The sequence below is a fragment of the Motacilla alba genome, chromosome 4A (assembly GCF_015832195.1).
Source record: "Motacilla alba alba isolate MOTALB_02 chromosome 4A, Motacilla_alba_V1.0_pri, whole genome shotgun sequence".
Taxonomy (NCBI): domain Eukaryota; kingdom Metazoa; phylum Chordata; class Aves; order Passeriformes; family Motacillidae; genus Motacilla; species Motacilla alba.
Genome location: NC_052045.1, coordinates 7722558 through 7741285, shown reverse-complemented (window position 1 = coordinate 7741285; position 18728 = coordinate 7722558). Strand labels below are relative to the sequence as shown.

Below are 18728 nucleotides of genomic sequence, written 5' to 3'. Positions count from 1 at the left end.
AAATAACCAGAAGCTCACAGAATAATAAGGATCCAGACCTATTTGGCCTCAGTCTGCACTGAAGGAGGCTGTCTGCTGTTTCACCTCATAGTTCCTCAAAAAAAAAAACCTAAAAAATAAAAAATTTAAAAATTGTCTGAATAGATTAGATTAAATTAAATACAGAGTTCAGAGCTGGCCCATACTGTAATATATTGCATTACCTCAACAATTAATCCTTGTCTGCTCTAGATGAAACAGGAACAGACATCTGCTGCTAGCCAGGAAGACACAAGCAACAGAAACATCATGTACTGTGTGCTGCTGATGCAATGAACAGGAGCAGAATCAATCACCAGAAAGGTTAAGTTGGCTTTCCAAACTATAATCATATATTTCAGAGATTTCTGTTCCTGTTAAGTCCATAATGTTTGAACATTTCCACAGCTAAAAGGAAAAGATGTCATTTACTAATAAACACAATTTTTGAATTAGTGAAAAATTTGAAGAACTCATGACTGTTCTAAAAATTATGGTCACTGGGTGGTTTTTTGTTGTTGTTGTTTCTCTTTAAAAATTACATCAGCCAGGAAAGTGAGTCACTGCCTGGTACCATTTCTTGGGTATCACCTGAAAATTTAGCTTCCAGCTGTAAAGTTTCAAAAGAGGTATAAAACACACCCCAAAAAACAAAACAAAACAAAAAACCTAACCCCAAACCCACAGCCTGCCAGCTTCCTCAGGATGGTAAACATCATGGAAACCAAAATAGAGGGTTTTATGCCCAGAACTGCAGCTGCAACTTAAAAAGAAAGAAGCTGGATTCGAAAAACACTTCTGCAGTCCACGGAGACCAGGCTGAGTGCACACCAGACAGGGTTTAGGGAAGAGCAACTTCAGCTCTGCTCTGACTTGCACCGGCAGCCAGCTGCAGCATCACATCAGCCTCTGGGTGCAGGGAGCCCAACTGGCTGCTCTGACCAAAACCAGGGACTGCATCCAGCCTCTGAAGTCTAGGGGCAATCATGCAAGAAAAATGAAAAGACTCATCTCATGAAGTTTAGTGTCTCCACTTTCCATCCTGCATGTGAGTTCATTGCACAGCACAAACCCATCCTGTAAGGGTTAGCGAGGCTTCGGGGCTTGACAGCTCTGGGGGAGAGCGTGCCAGAGCCCAGCTCCCAAACTAGATTGTGACTTTCTCCCAGTGGCAGAGCCATTGCACAAGCAATGTCTGCTTTTTGGGGGGAAAAGAAAAGCCTCCTCTCCTTGTCTCTGTCATCTGTGTTGCTGGAACAGCAAGGCAGCAGCTGCAGGTATGCAGGTGGCAGACTGGCACTGCAGAGGAAGGCACCTAAAAGCCACCAGCCCATGGGTCTTCAGACCTCTGCTTACCCATTTTTCTTTTTTCAGGTAAGTGTAAAGCATCCTACAGGGCTATCAGGTACAATTATTCCCTCTGTCTGAGAGGGACAGGACCTCCTTGCCCTGTCACCAGCTAGCACAGGTTCCCAGTGGCTCCACCACCAGGAGTTCAATTCATGCACAGCGCACGTGAAACACCCATCTCCTACATTTGCAAAGGATCAGAGATAGCCAGTTTTTCCAGAGCTTTAAGAGCACTCTGCTCTGTGAATACTCAAAATCCAGTCCTGGCGGTCCAACCTGCAATTAGAGTCAAACCTAAAATAGCACCTCGGTGGTGCCAGCACCACTCACCCCCACGTCATGTCCCCAGACTCAGCACGCCGGGTGTGGCGACGGCAGGCAGCGAACGCACAGTTCCCCGGGCACTCCCAGCACACTTCCTCACACGCCTGGTCTCACACCACTCCCCACACTCTTCCAAAATAGGAATTTTTTTTTGGTAGAGCCAGTATACCAGTGTGTTTTTCTCTTCTTCCTGCTTTAAAAAGAGCCTTTTAGGGTAGAAGAAGGTGCCTGAGGTGCTCAGGTGACACATCCACTCCCCTACGTGGAACATTGTGATGTAGGTTTATGCACAAAGAGAACTTCTTCCAGCACTGGCAGGACTCCTCCAGCACATCATTGCGCAAGAGGACACCTCTCCTCCACAGCTCCAGCTGCCAAGTTTCACTGGGAGGCCACTAATACTTATTTGCCCTCCAGAAGGTACTCGGTGATGGCTGTGGGAGTGGCAGCTGCTGCCTTCCAGGTGACAGGGGAGCAGAAAGGGTAAATTCAGGAGTCATCTTTCACCACAAACCCTCAAGAACAGACCCTTTGGCAAAGTTCTGGGGGAGGAAGGGAGCTCAAACAGTGTGCTGGCCTTTGGCTACAGGGGCTGTGCATCCCCACTGCTCTCCCCAGTGAGTCCAGAAGAGGACAACCATCTGCTTCTGGACACCAAGTTTTCCTGCCCCCTCCAGAAGTAGTGTTTTCCTCACTAACACCAAGACATACCATGCTGATGTTGGAAGCTGCTCAAGATAACTGGTGATGAAATCCACAGTGACGATCAAGTCCCTGGGCATGCCACATCTCTCCCAGTGATTTTTGGGATGGGTTTTAACTGCTGGAACTTCTAGCTCCTGCCTAAAATATCTCTTTGCTGGGATACAGCCAGCTCCACTGTCAACCAGCCATGGGAGTACAGGACATGCTGGTCCACTCCAGCATCCCCATGCTAGAGAAACCTCCACGGGCAGAGGGCTGGGCCACAACAGCCTCAGGAGATCCCAGAGCCAACAGAGCATCAGCAGACCTTGGCAAGCCTTCAGGAGCTGCAAAGGTGGCTCAGACTCCTGCCTCTGCCTGTGCTGCAAATCAAGGGTTTCCAGGAACAAACATTCTCCTTACAAAAAAATTTTTAAAAGGAAAGAGGGGAGAGAGAAAGAGAGAGAGAGAGGGGAGAGAAGTTCAGAAGAGTACCTAACTGAAAGAGAAAACCAGTTAACTTAAATAGGCTGCTTCACCAGAGAAAAAACACCATTCTCTATGAGCCAGGGCTTTAGACAGCAAAGCTGAGTGGCCAGCCACCAGCCCGTTTTGGACTGACGTCAGTGACCATTTACCATGGGCAAGATGATCCCCTCCTCCAGTTCTGTCCACAATCTCTTTTAAATGTAAGGATTTTAATGAAATTATGAACAGATAGAAAGACTCTCACATGTGCTTTTTGATACAAATTGAGGGTTTATGCACTTTTTTGCTTTCTCCCTCAGTGCCAACCAATGGCAGTGTATATCCCATCAATGCAAACAACTATGGAAAGATGTGACAACTGAGGAGCAAGCATTTGACCTTAACTCTCAGTTTATCAGTCTTTCTAAAGAAAACACAGGCCCATCTTTGCTAGATTTCCCCCTTAAAAGCTTCCTGAGCTGCTCTGTCAGCGAGCCTGTCATCTGGAAGAAAGCAAGACATTAGTCAGGCTCATGCTTATTTAATAAAAACCTTGCATATGCAGGAGGGACTGAAAGTTGGGCTTTATTTAAAAAGGCCTGCAAACCTGAGTATGATTTTGCAGTGCAAAACAGATCTGAGGACTTGCCCGATTTACCCTGTGCTGCACCAGTGCTCAGCTTAGCAATTAACCAGCTAATTATTCACAGCTTAGATCAGGGAGCCAAGCAGTCACCAAAGAAGTCCACAAGTATGCCCAGATCACCACGCAGAGGATATTTCATGTCTTGCCGTTTCATAAGGAAATCGGGAAGCTTCAACTGATGTCAGCTCCAGGAAATGAGCCACAGGCAGATGATGCCGGAAGCAGGAGGCTTGGAGGCTTTATATTTAGTACTGAGTCACCCACTTTATTAAATTCAAAAGACAAAAAAGGTGGGTGTGGAGAGGGGAATAAATGGAAAAAAAGTGAACAAGTTATTCTCTGGAGATCACAGGCCATGGGGAGTCTAGCACTGGATGGGTTTTTTTTTGTAAAGGGAGAAAGAAACTAAGGGATTACCAGGAAACCCTTTCTGCACATCCACTGGAAAAGCAGTTGCCAGATGAGCTACACTTCCCAGGGCAGAAGCCAGCACTGAAACCACTGCAGGAGTCTGCAGTGCCTTTGGGATCTCTCCAGCCAGTCCTGCAGGCCTGAGCAGGGCATCACCAGTTCTGAGGCACTTTGCCATCCTGTCTGCTACATCTTTGAGCCAAAGCAGAAGCGACTGGAAGGAACTTGGAGAATAATTTTAAGCCAGTTTTGCAGCTCCACCTAACCAATCACGAAGGGCCCCTTGCAACAGCCATCCCCCAAAGAGAGCACTTTGGGTGATTACAACAGCATCAGATGAAGCCTAATGGCTGTTACTGAAGCATGGGTAGAGGAACTGCCCTGGCACACTAAAACTGCACTCAGGCAGGACTGACACTATTCAAGGGCCATCCTGTCCCTTTCCTTCTCCTCATTTGAGTCCTCCCATCCTGGCTGGCTGAGGGGTCAAAGGAAGATGAGGCAGGCAGAGGGCCCACTGTTAGCACAGCATCCCAGTTAGACCCAGCTCAGGCACCCCACAGACCAGGCCACTGGACAAAGAGTGGCACTAGGTCTGGTAGGAGGGTCTTGGAGGCACAAACATACTTTTTCATCTTTCATATCAGCTGCCAGTCCGTCCATCACCCAAGTCTGTCCTTGACATGACTTAGGCAATACTCTGCTCTCTTGGAGAACATGCTCTAGTTAACTATCCACCCTCAGTCACTACTCAAGGAAAGAGTATTTTACACTGGAGCTGCACTACTGCAGAACACAAGTGACTGTTCAGAGAGTATTTCTGAACGGGGAAACTGTTCTGATCCATTTTTAGCAACATTCAGTTTAGACACATCTACAACTGAGACCTATACAGCATTCATGTGGACTGCATCCTCATGGAATGTATTAATATGGAAAAGCTGCCATTTAGTAGCAATGTAGTTCTTTGAACTAAGCTCTTTTAACATACACTAAAGAAAGCTTTAAGAAGCACCAAAAAAACAATCATAATGCAAATGGTTGCACAATGCAAATTACAGGAGTACAGATTTGTTTAGAAGAGGTTCATATTTTCATACAAGTCTGTCATAAGCCTTTTAACTTTCTATCAGTGATAAATACTCTTCAGCCTAAGCAGCAGCAACACCTTTGCAAAGTTTTCAGCTACTTGAGCCAGATTTTGTCCCTGAGAAGATTCACTTTCTAAATACTAAAACATAAATACTGTTACCAAAGCCAAGCACTGCACCTCATTTTGACTTTAAAAAAGTCAACTGATAACAAGAGCTCTCTGATGCCAAACACCACCAAGGACTTGCCTATAGGAGCACCCTATTACATTACTAATAAAATAGGTGTAATCTTCAAAATAAAACTACAACAGTTAAAAAGATGTGGTTTGAAAAATAGATCCATGGACTGCAGCAAGACTGGCAATTATGCAGAACCAGAGGAACTGCTTAATACCTTCCACCTGTGTGCAAGAAGAGATTATACCTCTGCAGCCACAGCCTGCTCCGGCCACCAAATGGACTTTTGGCCAACTGCTGACCACTGTCAGACCAGTTTGCTGCACCCACTCCTGGCCAGTGGGAGGCTGTGGGAGATTGCCACTGGGTGGCTCCTCAGTCCCACACAACCCATCAACATCTGCAGGTGATCTCCCACTATCAGCAGGGTTTCAGGTCCTGACCAGCCTGGGCAGCAGCACACACCCCCAGCCCAGGCAGGGAGGATCTCCAGGGAGGTACTGGTATCTCATCTGGACATCCTGCCAGGGGCACGTGGCTCATCACATTATGCAAGGGGGGCTACAAATTCATCTGTGTTGAACTAGTCCAAAATCACATCCCAAGGGACATTGAAGCTTTTTCTGGTATTTAGCTCATGCACTTGTTGGCTTGCCTCCAACTGCTCTTTTTATGTCAGACCCCAAGAGAAAGTCTCCTGTAGGATGGACCCGCTGGACAGGGTAACTCCAGGGGCTCTCACAGCTACTGCACTCTTTTCAAATATGTAGAAAGGTAGGGTAGAGCTGGACACACACTGTAAGTTGTCACCCATAGCCTTCAGGTCTCTAGAGCACAATCTTCACCACACAGCTCATTACACTGTTAATTAGGAAGCCATCTCACATTTTCCAGATCATAAAAAACAGCTACTAGTAGCAAACTGATCTCTGTGCTGTGAAGCCAGTCTTTGCTTTGACAGCAGATTTCTTATATTCTCTAGTCTGTTGTGACTGTTGAGTTTAATGCTTTATGAATTAGTATTAAAGAAACCCTGGTCCTAGAAGTTAACAAAACAAAACCAAAAACCAAACATCTACAGATCCTACATAAAGCCAAACAAGGCATGGTATTTGATAGAAGGCATGAAGCAACTCTGGAGCTCAGGCAGAAGAGGCAGATCTATAGCTGGGAGCAATGACACCACAAGGTTCAACATGGATTACACCAAAGAGGTCCAAATGCTGAGCAGGAACATCAGCTGTGAGTGTCACACGTGAAAGGGCAATGCACTAAAGAAAGTGCAATGCCTTGCTGTGTGCCAAGGTGATATCAAACCCATGCACAGGCTTTAATTGCTGAAGTGAATCATTGACTGGTACTGGTTGTAAAGGCTCTTGCATAACAGTGGGTTTCAAGGACTGTACAGGGCAGAATCTTACTCTATCCATGCCTTTCAAAATTCTTTCTATACAGACCTTCAGAACACAGGGAGCAAAGGGACCAACTAAAACAACCCTATATAACCCAGAAAAAGTGTATATACTACTTAGAGAAAGGGAAGGAAGGGGAGGGAGGAATAAAAGTTGTTGCTATTAGTGATGAATCTAATTAATGTAGGCTGGGCACTGCCATTACCATCTGTCCAGCACAGCTACAGTAACTTCTGGGAGCCTCTCAGCTGGGCAGAAGCAATGTCAATTTTTCAAGTTTTCAGCAAGAAGTCTGACTATGCTGCCTCTGCTTGAGCATTTGGTTTATATAATACAGTGGCAAGAGCCCAGCTGGAAATCAGATCAACGAGAACATTACAAAGGGGTGGGCAAAAGAAGGGCAGGAGCAGGATTGCACAGGAACCTCCCATCCACGTCCCCAAGGAAAGCTTAGTCCCAGCCTCAGCCAAACAGTGCAGAAAGGAACAGGCTAAAGTTTAGGTCAGACATTAAGGCTGCTTATTTTCAGTCCTCAGAAGGCCTGGTTTCCCCTCTCTCCTTATGGAAAGGTGAATTCTATCTAAGCGAGGATTCAGAAACTTGCTTCTTATTACCAGGAGCACTGAAAAAATATGAATGGTTTTGTAAATGTATTTCCATTTGTTCTCTAGTGACCTTCAGAATGTTGCTATCTCAGAAACAGTTCTTAAATGCAAGGGCCAACTTTCTTCCTGAATGCCTGCCCAATACCAATCCCAACAGGATAACTTTATATACACCCACAATACCCTATGTATTCCCTAAAGTAAAAGTCCTCACAATCCATTCTTGGAGGCAAAACATTTTGTGCAAAATTCAGGAAAAAACAGCTTAATTGCAATATTGTTTTGGAACTCACTTCCTTTATTTCTGTAACCAGCTGGAGACAAGCACCTTGTTCTGTGCTGGGTCAAGGAAATGTTTAACTACAGGATTTATAGCACAATATATATGTGTATATATCACCACAGCACTGCAGCTGCTCAACAGTTATAGCAGAAGGCAAACAGTGGTTCAGCCCAAGGAAAACAGGGATGGGCTGGAATATCAGCCTGCTCACTAACATCTCGCTGCAGAGGCTCCAAGGCAGGAGAGCATCCAAGCCAGTCCCTGGGACAAGACTCAGCATCCTGGAATCTCAAAACCACAGCCCTGTTCCAAACCCAAACAACACTCCACAAACCTTCCTGGCTGATCAGCAGGAAGGAGCACAAGATTGCGATGGCAGCATAAACAAGGAGCCAGAATTGATGATCCTTCAGACCCAGCTGAAGCACTGCTTCACAAAATATTAATGCCAATTACAGGGATGGGTAGCTTGAATTCAAGTTTCCACTTGGTCAGCGCTGCACTGGACAGACTGAGAACTTTGGTGCTTGCCCAGCAGTTTCATCTGCACCAAGATCTTCCATAAAAACAGGGACAGAGACTGTGGAAACCCATGGGACCTCCTCCAGTTCCTGACCTTCCCAGCAGGACAGAGTCAAAGGCAACAAGTTCAGCCCTACTGTTTCTGAAAGTAGAGCACTCTTCTACCTTGTAGTACAGAAGAGAGTGGAAGAGGCAGATCAGCAACTCCCCTTCCCTGTTATTTTGAGCAGAATCCATGGAGCAGAGGTCCTGGTACCTGGGCTTCTGCTGCCAGGGCTGGGACAGTACCACATGCACCAGCAACATCACTGAGGCAAAGATCCATACAAACATAAAAAAACTCCAAATCTGATCAAAAAAGGGACTTTGAGGGAATGGGCACATTAAAAGAAAAAAAGGACTTCAGCAGCAGTTTTCAGATAACACAACAGGCAAGGAAGAACATTAAAACGGCACACAGGCGACTGTGCAAACTTGTTTAGGAACAACCCACTGCACATCACCTTCCATCTAATCCAGACAGGATACAAGCTTCTTTTATCCAAGGTCTTCAATCTGAATTTCAAACATCTCGTGTGTTCAGCTCTGGAGAGCTCCTAATTTAGTCACTAATATATTGGCCAAAAAAAAAAAAGCCACACAGATATAATGCAGAATCACACGCCTTCCTATTTGCTTTAAAGTACAGAAATACTTTTCATATGTCAACCTTCAGGGAAAAAAAAAAAGCTAGATAAAACAAAGGAGATTTTTTTCTATAGCTTCCTTTCCCTCCACCTCAAAGAGACAATTTCAGTAGCAATCCAAGAGGATGTCCCCAGAACTCTGCAATCAATTCCTTCTGTTTTCCCCCAGCAAGAAAGTCTCCCCATCATTTGGGCACAAGGCAGGAGAAGCAGTTCTAGCACACAAAACTCCAGCAGAAGCACAAAACTAACAGGACATAGGCCAGGGGCAGGATTACCCACAGCATCTGAGCCACAGCCCCATTCTGCAGCTGGTATGGCAAACACTGATAGAAGCCAGCAGCATTCTGATGTTACCCAGCCTGTTGCATCTACCAGATTATCAGACCTTCTTTATGCTTTTCCCCAAACTGGGGTTTTGCAGGTTTTTCCTTGTCTTGACCTGACCCTGCAGTGAGCAGCAAATCACTTTCCCTTGTGTAAGTTCTTGTATTTATACAATTTTTAAAAAAGCCTGGCTAGCATATTTTCAATAAAAATTTTGTTTCCTCTAGCAAAAAAAAAAAAATTTTTTTTTTTTGTAAAGACCTAACGGAGTCAGTTTTTCCACTTTAAAAATTTGAGATACAAATCCTTGACTTTCAAAGTAAAAAGCATGCAACTGAGCTAGACAAAGGCTGAAAGCTCATCCCTAGGCTTTGGGACAAATAAAATCCTTCCAGTGTCCTTCTACAGACAGTTTCATGACTGTTTACAAAGGTTTTATGAGACAATACAATATTTCACATTTTTAAGTTTTGTTTACAGTCTACTCTAGAATGGAATTACCAGAAACAGAGCAGGCCAAGGCAGAGTCTACAAAAATGAAGAGAAGGCAGCATTTTCTCTGATTACAGAGAGACCTTTGATCACCAAGGTCACGTAAACCCAGCACACAGAGCACACTAGTCATGAACAGCCACGGGACGGGCACTGGGCAGTCTCCCTGCCCTCCTCCCATCACACTCCCCTGCTCATTTATCCCCAGCCCTGCCCTAAACAACCACCAAGGCTGTGTCTGAGCTGGAGGAATTGCCAGGCAGCACTGCCTGCTCCCAGATCCTGGGCCAGCTGCATCCTGCCTTTTCCAGGAGCCTGCCAACAGCATTTCCTACCACCCTGCAAAAGGACTGGCTGCCCCACCAAGCATGGCAAGGACAGTGGAAAACAAATGAAACAACACAAGAAGTCAACACTTGAGGTTCATGAGGCAGAGGACAGATGCCCAGGGCAAGGAGACACTCAGATCTTCCCTCTGCTATCCCATGGCCAACCACTCAGACTTGCCTAAGAAGCTTGGGTTTGAGGCCTGGCTTTGCCAAGAGGCAGTGGGGGAATGAGATCACCACACCAGATACTGGTCAGCATCCTGCCCTCAATGTTTTTTCTGTTTTATACAAAGAGGGAGGCGTGTGCAGCTCAGGTCTGGACAGACAGGGCTGAGCTGGAGGCTGTGGGGCAGTCTCCTGGCCACTGGACATCCCTGCAGCACCTGAGTTGGGACATTCCAAATGTGGCAGCCTAATGCATAGGCTGTGGACTAGAGTTTTCAATTGTTTCAGGTCCTTCAAGAAGCACAGCTAAACTTTGATCAACATCTATGATAACTACGTGGCTGGCAGTCAGACATCTGGCTCTACACCTTTCCAACACTGGTCACCTTAGCCCTTCTGGATTAATTAGCAGCAAACAGATTTTCTGAGGTATTTTATAGCTGAAGGGCTTCCTGTGGCTGCCAATACCCCAGAAACCAAGACATGGATGTGTTGTGTACAGTTTTCAGCCTGATGAAAAGGAAGACTATTTTTAATCCAAGCCTATGAAGGGTGGGGCTCAGTCTCCAACCAGGCCAAAAAGCCACTATAATCCACAAGACCAACGCCTGGCAATCTCTGCTTGCAGGCTGATGTCTGTTCTATTTTGGGGATGGGAGGAATTTAGAATAAAAAGATATATAAATTAAAAACAAAGGAGGCTATGAAAAGTGAATAGAGGGAAGGGCCAGACCTATCCTGTGTATTTTGGTCTAAAGAACAGGGCTCTAAATGAACACAAATCAGAATTACTCCGTTTTCCATTTCCCACAGCAGTTTATAATTTACAACATGGGCTGAGAAGAGTACAGCCCCAGTACATTTTTTACAGGAAGAAAAGCCAATCCATAGCTCCTTGCACAGCAGTGAGACCCTTGGGAGGAGGAGGCAGGAAAACAGTCACCAGCCATAGACATACCACCAGGATCCCATACAGGGTTTCCTATCTCAGACACCAGTACAACAGCTGTTGGGACACCTCACTGTTTTGTGCAGTTGGGACTGCAAAAAAGGCAAAGCAGAGGAGTGGAATCTGGCAAGTTTTGCTTATTTAAGGATTATGGCCACCAGGCAACCAACCCACTAAAAGCAGAGGATTTTTTTTGTTCTCTCAGCACCTAAACTTCAGACATAACATCCCACTAGGTTTTATTTGCTACAGACCCTGTCTTAACTCGGCATTCAAGCTAACTCAACACAGCCACGTACTCTATCACATCAGCCCCACATCCCCTGCAGTGCACAGGTCATTTGTCTAAAAGCAGACGCAGACAGCCTCTCTCACTGTCTTCAGGTGCCCCTTTAGCACCCAGCCATAAACTGTGAAACACTTGCCTAGGCATCAGCATCTCTACAGCTCCTTCTTCACCTGGCCAGGGCTCGATCCTTAACCCAGCTACAGAAGTCTGCCATTAATCCTCTTGGCAGAATGCAGGAAAGGCAGGATGAAGAGATGTACACAGGGAGAAGTGGAGGACCAACAATGATGAACCTCAAGCACTGCTATCACTTTGGTCACAGACTTCTTTAGGAGAAAAGCCAACGTCTAAGCAACATTGCGAAGTTTAACCCAAACATTATAAGCATAGCAGCAAAACTGGATGTTGAACACCTCAATACATGACTATCCACAAGTTCACTTCATCCTTCCTTGTTCTACAGATAAGTAACCTCATCAACTACCTCCTGTCTCATGGACAACACTAAGGGCAGTATGTGATGAGGAAACAGTGAATGAGACAGTTAAGTCTATTGTCAACTTTAAAAAGAAAAAACAAAAAAGCTTACTTAAAACATCAGTAATTAGGCCTCCTGCAGAGACACTACACTCCATCTTCTCTTGAAGATCACAGTAATAGTCTCTCTTCCCAGCTATTCAGAGGGGACTCCCAGCAGCATCTGTGAGCTGTCACTCTTTTTACAGGAACAAAAAACCTACTGAAGCGGCAGGAAAAACAGCTGTAAGCATTTCAGAGAAGGAAATGAGACAAGGAGACTGGTTAGAAGCATATGGCCCATATGGATTGACATGAGCAGTCTGCAGCAGTCCTAACCAGAGCTTCCTATTTCAGACAGTCATCCTGCTCCCCACATCCTCACACACATGTCAAATCAATCATTACTTTATTCCTTCCATACTAACTCCCAAATGTTACTAGTGCACAGGCCACCACAGCCCATGGGGACAGCCTGGATGTTGCAGGAGGAGTCAATTTGTCCCCAGGGATGTGCACACTGCCCAGCAGCACAGGGTGCTGGAGAGTGCAGACCAGCCAGCACAAGGGACACAAGGAAGGGGACCTAAGGCAAGCAGCCCACTGGCCAAGGATGCTGCATTTCATGGGCAGTGGTCACCCTCATGGCCCAGCTGCTGAAAGGTAGAGACAAACTAACAGGAATCAGCTGGCAAAACAAACAGAAGGGAAAGAATGACTATGGATAGCTCCATCTCTGCTGATAGCAGCTCTCCTGAGGGCATGGAAGCCCCCTTTTCATCATCATGCCATTCACAAACCCAGTGCAAAATTAGGTTTAAGTAGCCCAGGCATGAGCCCACAAACCCAGACAGGAAACGCTAGCTGTTAGAGGAGCACTCATATAATTCTTCCAAGCAGGCCAGACAGGACTTGCTTATCGTCCTTGGCATTTTTCATCTATTACCAAAAAAAGCCAACAGATTTTAGATTCCCAGGAGACCAGTGGATGCCACAGTGACTGAGTGGACTGGCTAGCCACCACGCCTCAGCACCCTGCCCAAGGAAGTCCACACCCCTGATGGGAACAGAACTGCTGGGAGAGGGCAGAGCAGCCAAGCAAACAGTCCTGATGACAGGGCAGCTGCTGGTCAGCACTGATGTCAGTCGTGGTCAGCACTGATGTCAGATGTGCCCACCTCAAGGAAAAGCTCTATCACCTCCAAATCAAACAGCATGGCACTAGCAGAGTACAGATGTGCATGTCTTCTACCACCCCACTCTCCAGGCCTATTAGGTGGGGACTTCTGTCTTCAGCTCCATCAATTAACCACATTTTCTTGTTTAGCTGGCACAGGTTGCTCTTTACACGGCTGGCAAGGTCTCACAGGAATACACCAAACACCTGAAATCTCAAACACAGCACCTGCTGCCCCAATTGGGCTCTGCAGCCACAAACACATAAGTCCCATCTTTTGGCTACAAACAAATCATCTCTTCAGTCAGCAGTTAAAAGAGTGGGCCTCCATCACCCTCCCTAGGCAGCATGTCCCCAGTGTCACAGCACACCCACCCAGGGGTGCCAGGGCCATCTGCCAGTGGAGATGGGCTGGACTGGGGGCTGCAGCACAGGGAGATGAGGAAGGAGGATTTCTGACAGCCAGGATCTCCTGCCCCCCTGCTGATGGCACAGCGTGGCAATGCCACGCAGGTAAAGCAGAGGACATCTACACCTTCAGCCCTTCACCTGGGAAGTGGCACAAACCAGAAGACTCTTCATGGAGCATTCTGCAGTGCTCCAAGTGGATCTCACAACACATGGAAAGGTGCTATCCAAGTCTCCCCTTCAGAGAAATTTGACCTAGAAGCAGGAAGGATATCCAGGGCAGGAAACACTAGCAAGGACAGGACAGGCTTGACCCATCACCTACAACTTCAGCACTGAAGAACACAAAGTAGGCAGCTGCTAAGACTGAACCTGAACTAATGCTGCTGTGTCTAAACACCAACCACCTCATCCTTACTCCCTGCACACTGGAGATACCTATTTTTAATTCAATAAACACAGCACACCCACGGGCACACGCAAACCCCTGTGCACAGAGCAGGGGACACAACAGGATTTCATTCCTGACCAGCAGTCACACAGCTGAAAGTAATTACAGCACCCCAGTCACTGTCAGCTGTGCTGCTGCTGCTCAGAGGATCTCCAGGATGCCTCCTGAGCATCATTTCTCCCAGCCACAGCACCCAGGGCCCAGATGTTGGACCACCACACAACTGCCTTCAGCTTTCACACTTCCCACCTACTCACCCACCAGCAGCAACAGCAGCAGGTACCTCTGGGTTAGAAAAGAGTGCAAATGGTGCAAGCAGGGACAGCTGATTCTGCACAGGAGCCTGAGCAACTCTCTGGGATGGTCACAGGGTAAACAGTCCTTTCATGCCCTCCCCTAGCAGCAGTGCCAAGACATCACCCACCACAAACACAACCACTGCTGCTTGTGCAATAAGCCAATTCCCAAAGTGCCAACAGGAATGAGCACGCAAAGATGTCAACAGATGCCTATCAAGGGGCTTGGGGGCCAGGGATAGGTGATGTTGTGACATTTGTTACAGTAACCCAACAATTAATTCAAGGTTTAATTCAACCTTGCATCACCCTCATTACAAGAGCTGGTCTCTTTTTGCAACATGCTTGAAAAAAAAAGATATTCAGGAAAGTTTTGCTTTACGTATGCATTAAGGCTATTTGGTAAACTTTTAAAATTCAATATCCACCTTTCACACATCTGCTGGTAGGGGTTTCTGGATTCATGTTTTGCTTTTTGGTATTATTAGCAACTGTAATTACATCATGAGCTCAATGTCCAAAAAGATATACAGATCATTAAATGAAATGTATTTAGTCCAAAAAGTGCTGAGCATGCAAATACCAGTAATTGGTTGACAAATATTAACACAAAATGTTGTGGCTATTCCCAATTTGACAAGAAACTTAAAGAGAGTTAAAAATTAATATCTGTTATTGCACCAGGCAGGTTGATAGCTTGTCAGTCACATGTTTAAACAGCTGGCCTGAAGAGACAAGAATCTGTTCTTTTTCTGCTGAACTACTGCTCTGATATAGGTGGAGGCAGAGTAATATTCAAAGTCCGAACAAAACATCAACTTAAACCATGTTTCTTTTTGCTGCTTAGTGCTACTTGGTGGTACACAGATAAAAACCAAGTAGCAGCTGCATAAATTTCACCTGTGCAACCCTCTGCACACCGCACAGCGACACTGTAGCAGCTGGCATCTCCCTCCTTCCCTTCCCACTCTCTGTGATCAGCAGCACCACCACATCCCTGCACAGGGTTAAATTGCCTCCCAGCGTGGCAGGTCAAGAGCTGCCCTTGTGAACGCCATTAAGAGAGCCAGGACTGTGCTTTGCAGGGCGCTGATGGATCTGTACAAAACCTGTGCTGGAATAATACAAGCAGGCTTGATGCTGCTTTTCCATCACCTCCTCTGCCACAGGCAATTCACACGCAAGAAAATCAAGCTAACGGGCCTGTATCTAAAAAAGGGACAAATGTCCTCAGAGAATTCCAATCCACATCTCTCACTTTTAAGAAGCAAAGAAATGAAAAACATTGTAACTTAAAACAAACAAACAAACCCCAACCACAAACAAGAAATACCTCATACTGATATAAAGCAGAACTTATTTGGTCTTTGGCTCTGCTGAAAACACAGCCCCTTTGTGTTTCACCACCTATTATTTAATGCTGTGTAAAATAAGATTATCAAGAACATTATCTGTGTGTTGGGACGCGTCACCAAATAAATTAGCACTACTTAAAATATCACCACCAAGACAACCTCAGGTGTGAAATGAGCTACTGATCACATCATCTACTTAGATAAGGAAGCACGTTACAGTATCTATGATGGGCACACCCTCCCTAAATGCACTGCCAATCGTGTAAAAAAAAGTATTTCTCTTCTCCCAATGCACTATGTTATACGTTGTCAAAAATGCAGCTGCCATACTGAAGCTCTAAGTGGAGCACTTGCAGTTTAACACACAAAAAGTGCAGATAAAGTGGCTCACAAGGCACACAGATCACTTGGATCACCAGCAGCTGCTTAAGCACAGCTACTGAATTAACTGTGCCTAGCATCCCTTGCAGTCAATCACTGAGCAGCGCTCTCCTCTGCTTCCCTAAAGTCAGAACTGCTGTGTTTCCGCTTCTCCAAAGCCACTGAAGTCACTGCACTAGAAAGCCAAGTAAACACAGGAAAGAGTTACTAGAAGATCCCGCATGAGTGGATTCAGGACAAACTCATTTAACAAGACTGCAATTCCTTCACTCACCATCTTAATCTCACAACAATTGAAACCCGGAGCAGAGAAGTCAGCGAGGGAGCCCCAGGGGAAGGGCTTCCTCTGCATTTATCCAAATACCTAATGAAGTCATCAGTCCCCAGAGCCCTGTGCACTGTAAAGCTCATCTAGCCAAAACTGCTAAATAGGTTTCTGGAGTTTGGGGCATTCTTAACCTGGGGAGATGTTTGCGTATTTTACAGGAGGGGAAACTTCATCAGATTAACTTTGATAAGAGAACAAAGACCCTGGTTAAACACAATTCTTTATATCTAGCACTGAATAACTGAGTTTAATAATCACATTATGATCTCTTAGCTCAGACAAAGAATGAGTAATTCATCTTTCACAAGCAAAAAATTCCTTCAAAGGAGCTTGGTTACAACCAAGCAACATCCTCAAATTGTTGAACCGTTGGCAAGATTAACAGGCTATGATAACAACAACGTTTGGAAAAGGTTTCATTTAACAAATTATTTTATTAGTTTCTTTTTTTAAGAGTTATTTAGATGCAAACAAACAGATTTGGAATTTTAAGTCTCTGTGTGTGCACACACTCCAGGTAAGGCCATCAAACACCCCCAGGGCAGAATCAGCTGCAGAATATTGCACCCAGGGGACTTGCCTTGTGTCCACTAATCCCCCTGAATCACTGCTCTCCACTCACAAACTACCAGCAGCTCCTCTTTGCACAAGATTTCTTTTCAAAACAGATTGAATTTCTATACATCATTATGCACAGCACTAGCACACGCTGATCTCGGTAACTATTCCCTCTTTATATCCAGGTTCCAGCTGTTGTCTTTAAAGTTACTCTGAGCAAGTCTCCCAGCATTAAGGAGTTTTGCTTCTCAGGTTACCAGGCTCACTAGAGAAGTCACAAGTGCTACTGGCTGAACAATGGCTCCAAGCTGTCATGCAAAAACAATTTACTTGAGATATCTATTATCTTTTTTAGTCGCTTCTACAGATTGACCAAAAACAGGAAGCCCAGCTCTCACATTCCACTGGAATTGTGTAACAGCAATAACAACCTCAAAGGCTGATTCAACGGCATTTGATCAGTTCTATACCTAAGAATTTCTCCTAAGAAATCAGTGAGTCCAAGGGATGTCCTTCTTGTAGGTATGGATGCTCTTATAGAGCAGGCACATGCAGCCTGTCCCAAGGAAGCATTAACTGGAGGTCGGTTCCCATGCACGTGTTTCACCACTATTTCTACTCAGAAAAACTTACAACTGGAGCACAGTCATGCCTGCAGAGTTGTTACCTCTGTGAACACTGGGACTTGATGTTATCCATTACGATATTCCCAGATAGCATCAGGGTGCCCCAGCAAAAGAAAGTTTGAAGTCCTGAAAAATTCCCGGCTCTTCTTTTTCCCTTCCCAGGCTCCCAACAAGAAGCCATTGTTAGGGGGAGTAGGGTGACACTTCCTCTCCCAGTCCAAATTAGAGATGTATAAAAATAAACCCACACAGCTGTCCCACGACTTCACTTTATTTCACCCCGCTTCAATTAGATGAGAAGTCGTTCCCATTTCCTCACACCCTCTGCTTTGGGAATACTACCCTGCACAAAAGATAAAAGTGCAATACAAACCGAACCCCTTTTCAGCGCCGCTCTGCGGGAACCCACAGCGGGAAGCGGCACCTCCCCGCCCCTCGGCCGGGCTCAGCTCCTACCAACTCGCACAAAGCCCCAAGTCCGCCGCAGCCGGGGCTCCATCCCAGCGCAGCCCCGCGAGCAGCGCATCCCCGGGGCCGGGCCCGCCCCGGCTCAGCCCGGGGGTGAAGTTTTCCAGGGGGATGAATCAGACAAGTGTCTTTTCATCGCCGCGGGGAGCCGGGAGCGGCGGCAGGAGCGCGCCCGGCGGACACGTCCCCCGCGTCCCGCCGGCCCCGCCGCGCTCCGGGCTCCGCGCCCGCCCGGCTCCGCGCCCGCCCCGCCGCCCCGGGACCCTCCGGGACAGGGCTGCTCGGCCGCGGAGCCGAGCGGCAGCGAGGGCCGGGCCGGGCCCCGCGGAATCGCCGGGGCGGTCGTTGTCCCCCCGCCGCCGCCGCCGCCGCCGCGGGCGGGATGCTCGGCGCGGGCTGGCGCACGTCCAGCGGCGGGGCGAGCGCCGCAACTTTCCCCGAGTTGGAGCCGCGCTGGAGCAGCCCCGGGAGCACTCACCGTCCGTGCCGCTCCGAGCCGTCCCGCCGCACCGGCCCCGCCCGCTGCCCGCGCTCGGCGCGCCCCGGCCCCGCCGCCCCGGCGCCATTGGGCCGCCCGCCCGCACATCACCGTGCCCCGCGCTGCGAGTGGGCGGGCGCGGAGTCACTCAGGACAGGGCAGAGCCGAGGCTCCAGCCAGGGCACGCCCCGTCCTCGTCCCCGCCGCCGTCGGGCTGCTCTGCCGTGCCCTCACCCCGCCGTTCCCTGCCTTCATCCCTCTTGCATGTATTCATCCTCATGCCCTGCGTGTATCCCCAATCCCGCGCACGCCTCACTCCTGCCCGGCAAGCATCCCTCATTCTTCTCCTGTGTGCGGCTCTCCTCCAAGCAGGCGTCCTTTCTTCTCTACAGGCATCCCCTCCTTCTGTGCTGTCCCTCCTCCCCTGCAAGACTGGGTCCCGTCTCCCTTTGCAG

General features: G+C 47.2%; 1 protein-coding gene across 4 annotated transcripts in view; it reads right to left on the bottom strand.

The window, feature by feature from the left end:
- Nucleotides 1–18322, bottom strand: part of PLS3 (plastin 3) — a 49989-nt gene extending 31667 nt beyond the window's left edge. For 2 of the 4 annotated variants that reach the window (XM_038164812.1, XM_038164818.1), the window contains exon 1: nucleotides 18274–18322. The gene's annotated coding sequence lies outside the window, so the exon portion shown is untranslated. Of the gene's footprint in view, nucleotides 1–11820; nucleotides 12069–14040; nucleotides 14094–18273 lie in introns of those variants that run through there. The other 2 variants (XM_038164815.1, XM_038164814.1) reach the window with 2 other exon arrangements.
- Between the last annotated feature and the right edge of the window lie 406 nt (nucleotides 18323–18728).